Source organism: Bubalus kerabau, chromosome 2, assembly GCF_029407905.1.
Source record: "Bubalus kerabau isolate K-KA32 ecotype Philippines breed swamp buffalo chromosome 2, PCC_UOA_SB_1v2, whole genome shotgun sequence".
Classification (NCBI taxonomy): Eukaryota; Metazoa; Chordata; class Mammalia; order Artiodactyla; family Bovidae; genus Bubalus; species Bubalus kerabau.
Window position 1 is genome coordinate 109,610,745 of NC_073625.1, and position 13,654 is coordinate 109,624,398.

Consider the following 13,654-nt stretch of genomic DNA (forward strand, 5'->3'; position numbering starts at 1 on the left):
GTTTGGAAGAGAATGGGATGGAGGAATAAATGCCTCACAGCCACCAATCACTGGGCATCAGCTACTTACCCCAGCAGTCCTTTCTATGGCTAGATAGATACTGCCTTCCAACACCAGGTGGTCTGAGCTGTTGTTGAGATGATGAAATCAGCAGTGATTGCCTAACCCACTGCAGAGGAACAAACAAGAGCAGAATTTAAAAACCACTCTTAGTGACCTTCCACTGCTGTGTCTGGCTGACCTCTACTCTCAGCTATTGAGACACCCAATTTCAAGGTTTCTTATTTTTGTGTGTGTTCATTTCTCAGATGAGCTGCCCTCTAACCTCTTTACAGTTGATTTTAGAGAAGTATCTTATGGCTCAGGCTCCATCATTTTTTTTTTTCCCCCAGGAACCAGAATCCAAAACATGGTTTATCTCCAAACAGAAAATTATTGTGGGATAGAATTCAAGGTCCACGTATGTGAGTGTATAATAAAAAAACACAAAAATTAAAGTGCATTTTGGGGAGTTTCCTGGCTGTCCAGTGGCTAGGACTCTGCCCTTCCACTGCAGAGGGCACTGGTTCAATCCCTGATCAGGACACTAAGATCCCATAAGCAGCATGGCATGGCCAAAAAAGTAATAATAATAAGATAAAATAAGTTTTGTTCTTGCAGAAGGTTTTTTTCAAATTATGACCAACGTGTACATTCTTGGATTCCCAGGGTGCACCTGTTTGATCTGCTATGCCATTTTAAGTCATCTTTGATAAAGTCTCAGAAATGCAGGTTGCAGCGATCAGTGGAAGAATCCTTTGTTACAAATCCCACCCGTGTGCCCAACAGAGAATGGGATTCATTGGTCTGCAACTCTCTGGTCTCCAGGGAACTCTTTTCACTCATGGTTGGGAGTTTTCTTAGCAATAAAATAGCAGAGTGGCCCATGTATGGCATCTTGCATATTTATGCCAATGACTCCATAGTTTCACCCTGAGTTCCTTTATTTTTTTTAATATAAATTTATTTTAATTGGAGGTTAATTACTTTACAATATTGTATTGGTTTTGCCATACATTAACATGAATCTGCCACAGGTATACACGTGTTCCCCATCCTGAACCCCTCTCCCTCCACCCTCCCCGAACCATCCCTCTGGGTCGTCCCAGTGCACCAGCCCCAAGCATCCAGTATCATGCATCGAACTTGGACTGGCGATTCATTTCATATATGATATTATACATGTTTCAATGCCATTCTCCCACATCATCCCACCCTCTCCCTCTCCCACAAAGTCCAAAAGACTGTTCTATACATCTGTGTCTTTTTTGATGTCTCGCTTACAGGGTTATCGTTAAAACTCTCTTGACAGGTCATTAGCAACAGAGGGGCCAGGGTATGTGAGAGATGCTGTGACCACAGCACAGCGAAAGAGAAACATAACCCTTGCCAAGTGCCAGGACCTAGGCAAACAAAGTCAGGAGCCAGATATTCAGTAGGTCTCGAGTATCATTGGGTTTCCCTGGTGGCTCAGAGGTTAAAGCATCTGCCTCCAATGCAGGAGACCTGGGTTCAATCCCTGGGTTGGGAAGATCCCCTGGAAAAGGAAATGAAACCCACTCCAGTACTCTTGCCTGGAGAATCCCATGGATGGAGGAACCTGGTAGGCTGCAGTCTACAGGGTTGCAAAGAGTCGGACATGACTGAGCAACTTCACTTTCTTTCTTTCACTTTCTTACACACATTTATATAGAGCAGAGTGAGAGAGGATTCTAAGGTCTGAAGGGTCAGGGACTGTGCGCATGGAAAGAGAGCATGCACCTTGCAGCATGGATGCCATGGAGGAGACAGAACAGAACACACAGCAGAGTCTCTCCTGGGATGCAAGCAGGGTCTCACTGGGGTGGCTCAGCAGATGACCAGCTGCCATCATGTTCTTCTCACCTGGGTGGAACCAGGTCCAGGGCAGACACTTGCAAATAGCTGCTATGTTAGACAAAGGGCCTAAGAGTAGGTGGAGCAAACGCATTTTACTGAGGAAAAAACCTAGGATGGATGATCTTAGTCCAGGTTATTTGTCTTCATCCAGTTTTTCAATTATGTACAGAATATGCCTAGCATTTCTTGACGTTTGATCTAGTATATTTGATCTGTCTTTGTTAAGAGAAAATTTGGGATCAGAGATTCCTTTAAGGTCTTCCTCAGAAAACCCCCAAGCAAAGAATTCATTTCTACTTCTTGGTCTCTCTCTCTTTCATTCCCAAGTGTAGCCTTACACAACCATTGCCAAATTTTTTCTCTCTGGCTTTCTGCCTTTGGTGTGCCTACAGAAATTATTATTGGCGTTAGAGAATCTTGCAGGTTTTCCTTAATTATTTTTCTGGATTGCATAATGTTTGACCTGCCACAAATGTGAGCTACCCTGGTCTCATGCTCATCTCTTATTTTCCCCTTCCTGAAAAGATAATTTTCCTCATTTCAGGGCTCTTTTGTGAAAATTTGACTCTTGTGCTTACTGTGATTTATGTGTTATCAATTTGTTTCCCTTTCGTGGTATACTTAGCAACTTATTTTGTCAATTTTTCAATCTCTAAATTCCAACTCATGATGAATGTCTTTTTTCTTGCTCACTTTCCTTTCCCCCTAAGATCACTGTATCTAAATTTGGGGGCTGCTTCTTATTTTCCCTACAGATAAATAAGGCACAATTTTTTGTTCCCTACAAAGAACCAAGCCAATATAGAGATTTTCTTTGTGAATTTTAAGATAGCCTATTTTAGGAAGTAGAATTCATTCACATAAGTTCATTTCTAATTAAGATTTCATCCTGATTTGGCATCTATTGGGTGGACATTTGAAATCATTCTATCTAATTTGATTGTCCAATTCCAGTTTCTCTCTCATTGGAGGTGCATGGTGTGTTTCTTTTACATTTTTGTTACTCTGCTGCGTGAAGTTTGCTGGTCAAGCTTTACAGAAACGTTGTCTCCTTCTCTGATCCTTTTGATCATCTTACTGTTGCCAGATTTTTATCCCAGAAGCCACATGTTCATCCAAGAGCAACTAACTGAGCAGTTAACTATGTATCAGCACTCTGCCAGGCACAGGGAGACCTGGCAGTCACCAAGAAAGAGGGAATTCCAGTTCTTATAAAGCTGAGAAGTCTCCAAGGCTTTCCACTACTGCCAAGCAAACATTTATAATTTTCACAGATGCATTTTGAGATGATAAAGTAGCCTTATTATTTTAAAATTATCTTTGTCATTTGATGTCATCAGTAAAAGTCATCTTTCCTTTCTTTGAATATGACATTATCTAATGAGTTTGAGCAGATGGGGTGGGAGGTGAAGAGGCTTGGTCAACTCATGAAATCCTTTGTGCTATCCTACAGTTTTCAATGAGGTTTGAGTTAAAACACAAAACCAAAAACCACCAACAACCATTTTGTGACTTCTGGTTCAAAATCTTGATAACAGTCCCTGAGGTGGCTTCTCTCCCTAAAAACTCCTATGAAAACCATAAAAGGTGAAAACCATGAAAACATTGAACAGAATGACAGTTCAAAAGATATCTGGATCTAAGAGAAAACTTTGCTAACTATCCAGACTTTATCTCTTTCAACAGAGCTGCCACATCCACTGAGAGAAAAGCACGGGGCACTTCCTGCTTCCTTCCCTCTCATACCTCTGACCCACAACACCACTTCCTCTATGTCAGCCATGCCTTTTCATTGAATATAATTCTCTTTATCCCGCCATATAATGTGAATTTCCTATTTTTACTTTACGACACTCTGAGAAGATAAATATATCAAAGCCTTAATAATAATCTTAGTAAAAGCTAACATTTATAGGAAGTTATTCTGTGCAAGACATAGTTCTGAATACTTCACATATACTGATGTAATGGAAAAACCCAAATGAACTTTTTGGCAACATAATATCATTTCATTGAATCCTCAAAACTCAATCCTATGGGGTATTATTCCTATTTTATAGATGAAAAAAATGAGAAAGAGTGGCTCTCTAACTGTCACAAGATTATTTACAAGGGTAGAGGCAGAACCAGGATATAAGCACTCTAGCTCTAAGTACCTTGGTGTGAACTAAGATGATCTAGAAATCATGTGTCTGGAGGCTCTGAGCCTAAGAAGCTAATTGACCCTGCTATTGATCATAATCCCAGCCCACATTGTTCATGAAAGACAATGCATTAATGCTACTGTGTGTGATGATGCGTCAGAATTAAACTTTCAAGAAAAAAAGAGTGAGTGCCTATGAAAAGTGATTAGAAGGTGGAAAAAACAGACTTGAGCTTTAAGTTCCAAGTTATGTAAATATGCCTCTTCTTTCTTCCTTTCTTCCTTTTTCTAAATCAATTTGATAGCACCTTCTGGGACTCTTCTTCATATAAAAATCATAATTGTTTATTTCTAGTGCTATTTTATCTTTTATTCAAATCTGGGAAAGTTTATTTACCTTCTTTAAACCTCAGGTTTCCATTCATGTCTCTTCTCAAGTGCTCAAATATTGAACCTGAGCCCCCAGCATAGGAAGCTCGAAGTCTTAAACACTGGACCGCCAAGAAAGTCCTAAACATTTTATTCCTATTCACTTATTTGGCTGCATTAGGCCTAAGTTGTGGCATGCAGGATTTTTAGCTGAGGCATGTGGGATACAGTTCCCTGGCCAGGGATCAAACCTAACCCCCCTGCATTGTGAGCACAAAGTCTTAGCCACTAGAGTACCAGGGCAGTCCCCAGTAATCAAAGCTTAGTTATTATTTTTATTAGTATCATAGTCATTCTTGAGAGAAATCAACTCTGAATATTCACTGCAGTGAAGTGGAATGAATTCCACAGTGAAGTGTAATACTTCACTGATGCTGAAGCTGAAGCTCCTGGGTTTGGTCACCTGATGCGAACAGTCAACCCATTGGAAAAGTCCTTGATGCTGGGAAAGATTGAGGGCAAGAGAAGAGGTCATCAGAGGATGAGATGGATGGATTGCATCACCAATGCAATGGACATAAACTTGGGCAAACTCTAGGAGATAGTGAGTGACATGGAGACATGGCAAGCTGCAGTCCACGTGGCCACAAAGAGTCGGACACGGCTGTGTGACCAAACAACAATCATTAGTTTTTTACATCTTTGGTCAAAAGCTCCTTGAGAACATCAGCAATGACTTATTCTTCTTCATGTCCTCACTGACTAACATTGTAATTGTTACATTGAAGGTGCCCAATACATATTAAAGGAACATTAAACTTAATGACCAAAATACAAATTTGCTAAAAACTAACTCAGACACATAAGAGTTAGTACCAGGGTTGATTGCTTAAAAATGACACATCTGATGACACAAGCCTTATTTCCCTTTCTCAAAGTCTGTGCCCAAGGGGCCACTACATGGTAGCACCATGCCCTTGAATAGAGACAAGGAAGAAAAATTTGCCCAAAGTTGGCCTGAAAAAGTCATCACCTATATTAGCCTATAGCAATTTAAATTGTTTAACATTCAATATGGAAAAGAATACTTAAGTTTCCATGTGCCATTTTGAAAATTCTAGACTAGTTTCTTAGCGCTTCTGGAGATATAGACCATATCAAGAAAAACACAAATATAGATGCTCAGCACCCCTGAGAAACAAAAATCTGTAGTACGTGGTATCTGAGAGGAAAACTAGACAACAAATTCATATTTTCTCTCCCAAACAGAAGCAATAGCACAACCCACAAACTTTCATAGCATGTACCTGTAGCTGTCTTTCGTTTTAAAGCCAAGAGAAATAGAAGTGTTTTCCCAGAGACTGGACACTGTTAATTACAAGAACAGATGTTCAGTGAATAGACTGTATTGTGGAAGAGCTGTGAGTCTGCCAAAGTGATTGTTTTAAATAAATGTGTGTGTTATGTGTTTGCAATATGTGGAACCTTAAAAAATGCAAAGCCCAAAACAAGATATTATTTGCCTTAGTTTATGGATAATATTAGGTATCTGTCCCATCATAGTCCAAGTGTCTTGTCGCATGAATACTGTAGCAGTTTTAGGGACTATAATATTAGTCTCCTAAAACAAAGTTAATCAAAAATCATCCAATGTATTAATCAATGCTTGCCTAGAGAAGAGCTGAAGTCAGGATTAAAATGAAAAGAAAATGAGAGGAGGGGAGGAGAAAAAAGCATAAAAATTTGGCATATAAAATTTTATGGGATGCTGCAAAAGTTGTTCTTTAAAGGAAAATGATGGCTACAAATATCTCTAAAAAAGAAAAAGATATCAAATCAATAACTTCATCTCACATCATAAGAAACTAGGGGAAAAGGTGCAAACCAAACCTAAAGAAAATGGAAGGAATGAAATAGTTATGATTAAAGCAGACATCAGTGAAACAGAGATTAAAAAATAGAAAAATCAATAAAAATAGAGGTTGATTCTTGAAAAGATCAACAAAAGTGATATGCCTATGTCTAGAATCCAAGAAAAAAGAGAAGACTTGAATTATTAAAATTAGGAATGAAAAAATACATAGCTACTGACATGATAGAAATAAAAAGAATAAGGGCATAAACATCTATGCAACAATAAATTAGATGAAATTAAAATTCTTCTAAAAAGATAAAATCTACTAAAACTGACTTAAGAGGAAATGGAAAATCTAATTAGATCTATAATAAGTAAAGAGATGCATTTAGTGAGACGCATTTAGTTACTTTAAAAATCCCACCAAGGAAAGCCCCCTTTAGATGGCTTTAAGGTGAAAACTTCCAAACATATTTTTAGTTAATATCAATTTTTCACAAACTCTTCCAAAAAAAAAAACAGAAGAGAAAGGGACACTTCTTACTTATTTTAGGAAGTGAGCATTGAATTTATAGCAAAACCGGACAAAGAAATTACAAGAAAAGAAATGATAGAACAGTATCATTATTAATAAAGATGCAAGTTTCTCAACAAAATGCTAGCAAACAGAATCTAACATTTAAACAGAAATATATAAACTAATCACAACTGACTGCTGTGAAAAATTACATGCTAACAAGTTCAATAATGTAATAGAGACCAAAACTGAATCATAAACAAATTAAAAAATCTGAACAGATATAACTAGTAATGAGATTAAATCAGTAATCTTAAAAAAAGAAGGAAAAAAAAAAAACTCTTAACAAAAGAAAGTCCCAGGATCAGATGACCTCACTGGAAAATATACTAAATATTTAAAGAAGAGTTAACACCAATTCTTCTCAAATTTTTCCAAAAAAAAAAAGAAGAAGAAGAAGAAGAGGAGGGAGTACTTCCAAACTCATTCTATAAAGCCAGCCTTACCCCGATACAAAAAACAGAAAAAAAAAAAATCTGGTTGGCCAAAAAGTTTGGTCAGGCTTTTCTATAACATTTTACAGAAAAACCAGAACAAACTTTTTGGCCAACCTAATACAATGAGAAAACTATAAATCAATATCCTTGATAAATATTGATACAAAATCCATCAAGAAAATACTATCAAGCCAATTCAACAACACAGTAATTAGACATCATGACAAAGTAGGATTTATTTCTGGAATATAAGGATGGTTCCATATAAAATCAGTCAATGCAATATACCACTTTAAGAGAATAAAGGACAAAAACACCATGATCATCTCAATTGATGCAGAGAAAGCATTTCACAAAATCCAATAACACTTTTGTTATTAAAAACATTCAATAAACTAGGAAGAGAAGCAAAATATACCTCAAGATAATAAAGGCAATGTATGAAGAGGTCACCAGAGAAGGCAATGGCACCCCACTCCAGTACTCTTGCCTGGAAAATCCATGAACAGAGGAGCCTGGTAGGCTGCAGTCCATGGGGTCGCTAAGAGTCGGGAACGACTGAGCGACTTCACTTTCACTTTTCACTTTCCTGCATTGGAGAAGGAAATGGCAACCCACTCCAGTGTTCTTGCCTGGAGAATCCCAGGGACGGGAGAGCCTGGTGGGCTGCCGTTTATGGGGTCGCACAGAGTCGGACACTACTGAAGCGACTTAGCAGCAGCAGCAACATGAAGAAGTCACAGCTAATTTCATACTCAGTTGTGAAAAACTGAAACTTTCCCTCTACTATTAAGTACAAGGCAAAGATAGGTACTCTTGCCATTTCTATTCAACACAATACTAAAAGTCCTAGCCAGAGTACTCAAGTAAGAAAAAGAAATAAAACGTTTCCAAATAGGAAAGGAATAAGTAAAATTACTTGCAGATGACATGATCTTACACATAGAAAACCAAGAAAATTCCATAAAAATACTGCTAGAACTAATGAACAAATTCAGTAAAGTTGCAGGATACAAAGTGAACACCTCAAAATCAATTTTGTTTCTATAAATTAACAATTAATAATCCAAAAAAGAAATATATAATAATGTCAAATAGAATAAAATATTTAGGAACAAACTTAACAAAGAAGGCAAAAGATATATATTTCTGGTTTTCAGAAAACACTAGTGAAAGAAATTAAAGATGATACAAATAGAAAGATATGTAGTATTCATGGATCAGAAGACTTAATATTGTCAAAATGTCCATACTACTCAAAGTAATCCACAGATCCAGTGTAATCCTTACCAAAACCCCAACAACATTTTTTGCAGAAATAGAAAAACTCATCCTAAAATTCATATGGACATAAAATAGCCAAGATTTTCCTGAAAAAGGAAAACAAAGTTGACAGTCTCATACTTTCTAATTCAAAACATAGCTTCAGTAATCAACATGGTGTATATTCATATAAAGACATATATATAGACGCCAATGGAAAATAAGAGAAAGCTCAGAAAAAAAACTCCCATGTATATGATCATATGATCTTTGAAGAGAGTGCCAAGGCTACAATGGGAAAAAAAAAAATCTCTTCAACAAACAATGCTGGGAAAACAGAATATCCACATGCAAAAAAGAAGTTAGAGTTTTTCCTTATACCAAATATAAAAGTTAAGTCAAAATAAATAAGGAACTAACATAGAATGTGAAATTATACAACTTCTACAATAAAAAACAGGGAAAAATCTTTGTGGCACTGGATTTGGCAATGTTTTGTTGAATATGATACTGAAAGCACATGCACAAAAAGCAGTAATAGCCAAGTGGAACTATATCAAACTCAAAAACATCTGCACAGTAATCAGAGTGAAGAGGTAACATATAGGATGGAAGAAAATATTAGCATACTATATCTCTGATAAGGGGTTAATATCCAGAGTGCATAAATAATGCCACTCAACAACAACAGCAAAAAACAATTTAAAAATGGATAAAGGACTTGAATAGATAACTCTCCAAAGGAGATACACAAATAGACAACAAACATATGAAAAGATGCACAGCATCAACAATCATCAAGGAAACACAAATCAAAACCACAGTGAAATATCACTTTACAGCTGTTAGCGCAGGTACTATCCACACCCACCTCCCCCACCCAAAAAAAATGTAAGCCTTGACAAGGATGTGGAGAAACTGGAACAATTGGAATGCTTGCATGCTATTTGAGGGATTGTAAAATGGTGAAGCTATCAGGGAAAATTTTATAGAAGTTGCTCATAAAGTTAAATAGAATTACCCTATGATTCCACTTTTGGGTACATATCCAAAAGAACTGAAAACTGGATCTTAAAGAGAAGTTTAGTCACCCATGCCCATTGCAACATTATTTGCAAAAGCCAAGAGGTAAAACCAACACAAATGTCCCTCAACAAATAAATGGATTAAAGACAATTGTAGCATGTACATATAACAGAATAGTATTCAGCCTTAAGTGAGGTGGATGAAACTGGAGCCTATTATACAGAGTGAAGTAAGCCAGAAAGAAAAACATCAATACAGCATACTAATGCATATATATGGAATTTAGAAAGATGGTAGCAATAACCCTGTATGTGAGACAGGAAAAGAGACACAGATGTATAGAACAGTCTTTTGGACCCTGTGGGAGAGGGAGAGGGTGGGATGATTTGGGAGAATGGCATTGAAACATGTCTAATATCATATAAGAAATGAATTGCCAGTCCAGGTTTGATGAAGGATACAGGATGCTTGGGCTGGTGCACTGGGATGACCCAGAGGGATGGTATGGGGAGGGAGGTGGGAGGGGGGTTCAGGATGGGGAATGTGTATATACCCGTGGCAGATTCATGTTGATGTATGGCAAAACCAATACAATATTGTAAAGTAATTAGCCTCCAATTAAAATAAATAAATTTAAATTTAAAAAAAAAAGAAGTAAATCCTGTGCTGTTACATGCTGCAGCATGGATGAATAGGGAGAACACCAGTGAAATACCAGTCACCAAAAGACAAATACTATACGAATCCACTCATATGAGGTATCCAAGTTAGACTCTTGGAAACAGAAAGTAGAATGTGATTGTGAGGGTCTGGGAAGAGGAAGAAAAGGATAATTATTGTTCAATGGATACAGATATTCAGTTTTGCAAGATGAAAAAGCTCCAGAAATCTGTTTCACAACAAAATGCATATAGCTAACATTACTGTACTATATGCTTAAAAATAGTTACGATTTCTTTTAAGTACCAGGAACAAATTTACAGGCTAGGTATCTGAAGAAAATTTTGTACAGCATAGTGCAGCATAAGTTTTACCCTCAGAAATCATGGTTGTAAGGATAAGTCGAAGGAGATTTATCACTAGAAATGTTTAACAGTGTTCCAATAGCAGGAGTCGAAAGTAGATTAGCTATACCTAGCTACAAAAACAGCTTAAGAGCCCAATGCCAATGACTTCTATTATAAGTTCATTTTGGAAATTCTGCACCATTAATACTTTAGCTGGATACAGGATTTAATGAATGGGAAAACACAAACATTAGTGATTCTGAGTGAAAGGATATATAGAGGAAGAGTTTAAATGTGAAAAGGGTTGGAGAATACTTTATTTGATTTATTTCCCTTATTTTTTCTTTTTATGCATACCCAAGGGTAATGAAAAGTGAAACAAGCAAAAAACTCATCAGGCTTCAAGTGTCAAATTAAATTATAAATGATAAGAAAAATTAAAGAATTAAACACTATGACAAAGTGTTATTTATTCTAAAAATGGACTGTTGGTTCAATATCCTGAAATCAGTGAATTTAATACATCAAATTAATAAAGAACAAACACATGATCATATCAATGCATTCAGAAAAAAGCATTTGACAAAACCCAATATCCTTTCATGATTAAAAACACTGAAAAAAATAAGAGTATAAGGAAACTTATTTAATGTGATAAGAGTGTCTGTGAAAAACCCACTGCTGACAACCATACTATGGTGAAAAAAATGAAAACTTCACCCTATGACCAAGAACAAAACAAAGATATCCATTTTCATCATTTCTATTTGAGATTATACTCTCTAGTACAATCTCAAATAGAAGGCAATTAGGCAAGAAGAAGAAATAAACTAAATCCAGATTAAAACAAAAGAATTAAAATCCTCTCTTTAAAAATGGTATGATCTTGTATACAAAAAAAGATCCTAAGGAACCCCCCCAACACACACACACACAATTCATTACAATGAATAAATATATTCAGTATGGTTGAAGAATTTAAGATGAATATATAAAAATCAGTTCTATTTCCATACACTAGTCCTGTGCTTAAAAGAATATGTCTGGCTTTATCCCCAGTTTCTGAGAGGTAAACTCTAATCCCTTTCCCCGAGTGATAGGAGACTATCCTGCTCCCTGATAGTTAATGCTCATGAAGTGACTCACAGTGGGCTCCTAAATAGTCTAGCCAACAACATGACTCAAGATGAGGACTGGCTGTGACATAAAGACTAACCACACAATTAGAGGGTTGAGGCTTTGAGTCATGTGATATCAACCCACCCTCAGGAAATAGCAAGAGATTAGTCATTTACTTCAACCACGATAATTGATTCAATGATATCCAGGTAATGAACCCAGCCCCTCGCCACACACACACACACACACAAAAAAAAACTCTGGACACCAATCTTAGGTGAGCTCCCTGGCTGCAATACTCTGCATTATTGTCACACATTGACATGCTGGAAAATTGATATGTCCTGACTACATGTTGAGAGCACAATGAAGCTTTGCATGTGGGACTCTCCTGAACCTTGCTCTATGCATCCCTTCTTTTGCTGGGTTCTGATTTTCATCCTTTGACTATAAGAGTTATCATAAGAAGAATAGCTTTTCTCTGAATTCTGAGTCATTCTAGCAAATTAGCAAACCTGAGGCAAAAGTAGAAATCCTGCAGTTTTTAGCTAGCTGCTCAAAAGTGAGGGTAGCCTGTGGACCACCAAACTGTGGCCCAGGTCTTGAGAGAATTCTCACAGAACTGTGCCTTAACCTGCAAAATCTGGCCCAACTCTGAGTAGCTGGTATCAGAAATCACTGGAATTAGCACTGAACAATACAAAAATGAAACTAAAAACAACTCCATTTACAAGAAAGAACATAATGAAATACTTAAGGACTTGTCTTATGGCCCAGTGGATGAGAATCTGCCTGCCAATGCAGGGGACACAAGCTTGATCCCTGGTCCAGGAAGATCCCACATGCCTCAGAGCAACTAAGTTTATGCACCGCAACAACTGAGCCCATGAACCACAGTTACGGAAGCCCATACACCTAGAGCCTGTGCTCTGTAACAAGAGAAGTCACCACAATGAAATGCCCATGCACTGCAGCGAAGAGTAGTTCCTGCTCATCGCAACTAGACAAAGTCTGCATGCAGCAATGAAGACCCAGCACAACCAAAATATAAATTTCAAAAGAAAATTTTAAAAAATACTTAGGAATAAATCTCTTGAAAGAAATTAAAGATCTAAATAAATGAAACAATAGCCTACATTCATGAATGAGAAAATTTAAAATATAAGGATGAAAATGTGTACCTCAAATTGATCTACAAATTCCATGTAGGCCCTGTCAACAATCTAAGCTGCTTTTTTTGTGTGGAAATTATTACACTTATCCTAAAATTCATATGAAAATGCAAGTGATCTAGAATATGCAAAAACAATTTTGAAAAGAACAAAGGACTCAAAGTTCACATTTCAACTCTTAGCACAAAGTCAAAATAATTAAGGCTAAGTGAAACCGATATAAACCCAGACATGCAGATGAATGGGAAAAAATTGGAGTTCAGAAATAAACTCTTACATTTACAGTCGACTGATCTTTAACACTGGTACAAAGATAATACCATAGAAACCAATACTATTCTCAACAAACAGTGATGAGACATCTTGATATACACATGCAAAAGAATAATGCTGGACTCCTATCACACAAGATGTACAAAAATTAACTGAAAATAGATAATAAACACAAATGCAAAGAACTAAAACTAAAAATCTTAGGGGGGAAAAAAAAAAAAAAACTTTGTGACCATGGGTTGGACAATAGTTTCTTAAAATATCAAAAGCACAAACAACAAAAGGAAAAAGTAAAGAAAGAACTGGATATCTTCATAATCTAAAAAGTTTTTTCTCAAAGGAGACCATAAAGAAAGAAAAAATAGCACAGAGAATGGGAGAAAATATTTGTAAACCATATATCTGTTAAGTGATTGGTATTTAAAAAATGTAATAAGAAGTCTTACAACTCAATGATAAGGAGACAATAGAGCTGACAGACAGGGTCAAGTATTGA

The 13,654-nt window shown here is 36.7% G+C and overlaps 1 long non-coding RNA gene and 1 other non-coding gene across 8 annotated transcripts in view; one reads left to right on the forward strand and one right to left on the reverse strand.

Moving 5' to 3' along the window:
• The window catches only part of LOC129643556 (uncharacterized), a 79,719-nt gene that overhangs the window by 52,876 nt on the left and 13,189 nt on the right, over positions 1 to 13,654 (reverse strand). For all 7 annotated transcript variants that reach the window (XR_008710374.1, XR_008710373.1, XR_008710368.1 and 4 more), the window contains exon 2: positions 70 to 169. This is a non-coding gene — a long non-coding RNA (uncharacterized LOC129643556). The remainder of the gene's footprint in view (positions 1 to 69; positions 170 to 13,654) is intronic.
• TRNAW-CCA (transfer RNA tryptophan (anticodon CCA)) lies at positions 1,499 to 1,570 on the forward strand. The gene has a single exon. It is a non-coding gene; the product is annotated as a tRNA-Trp (tRNA).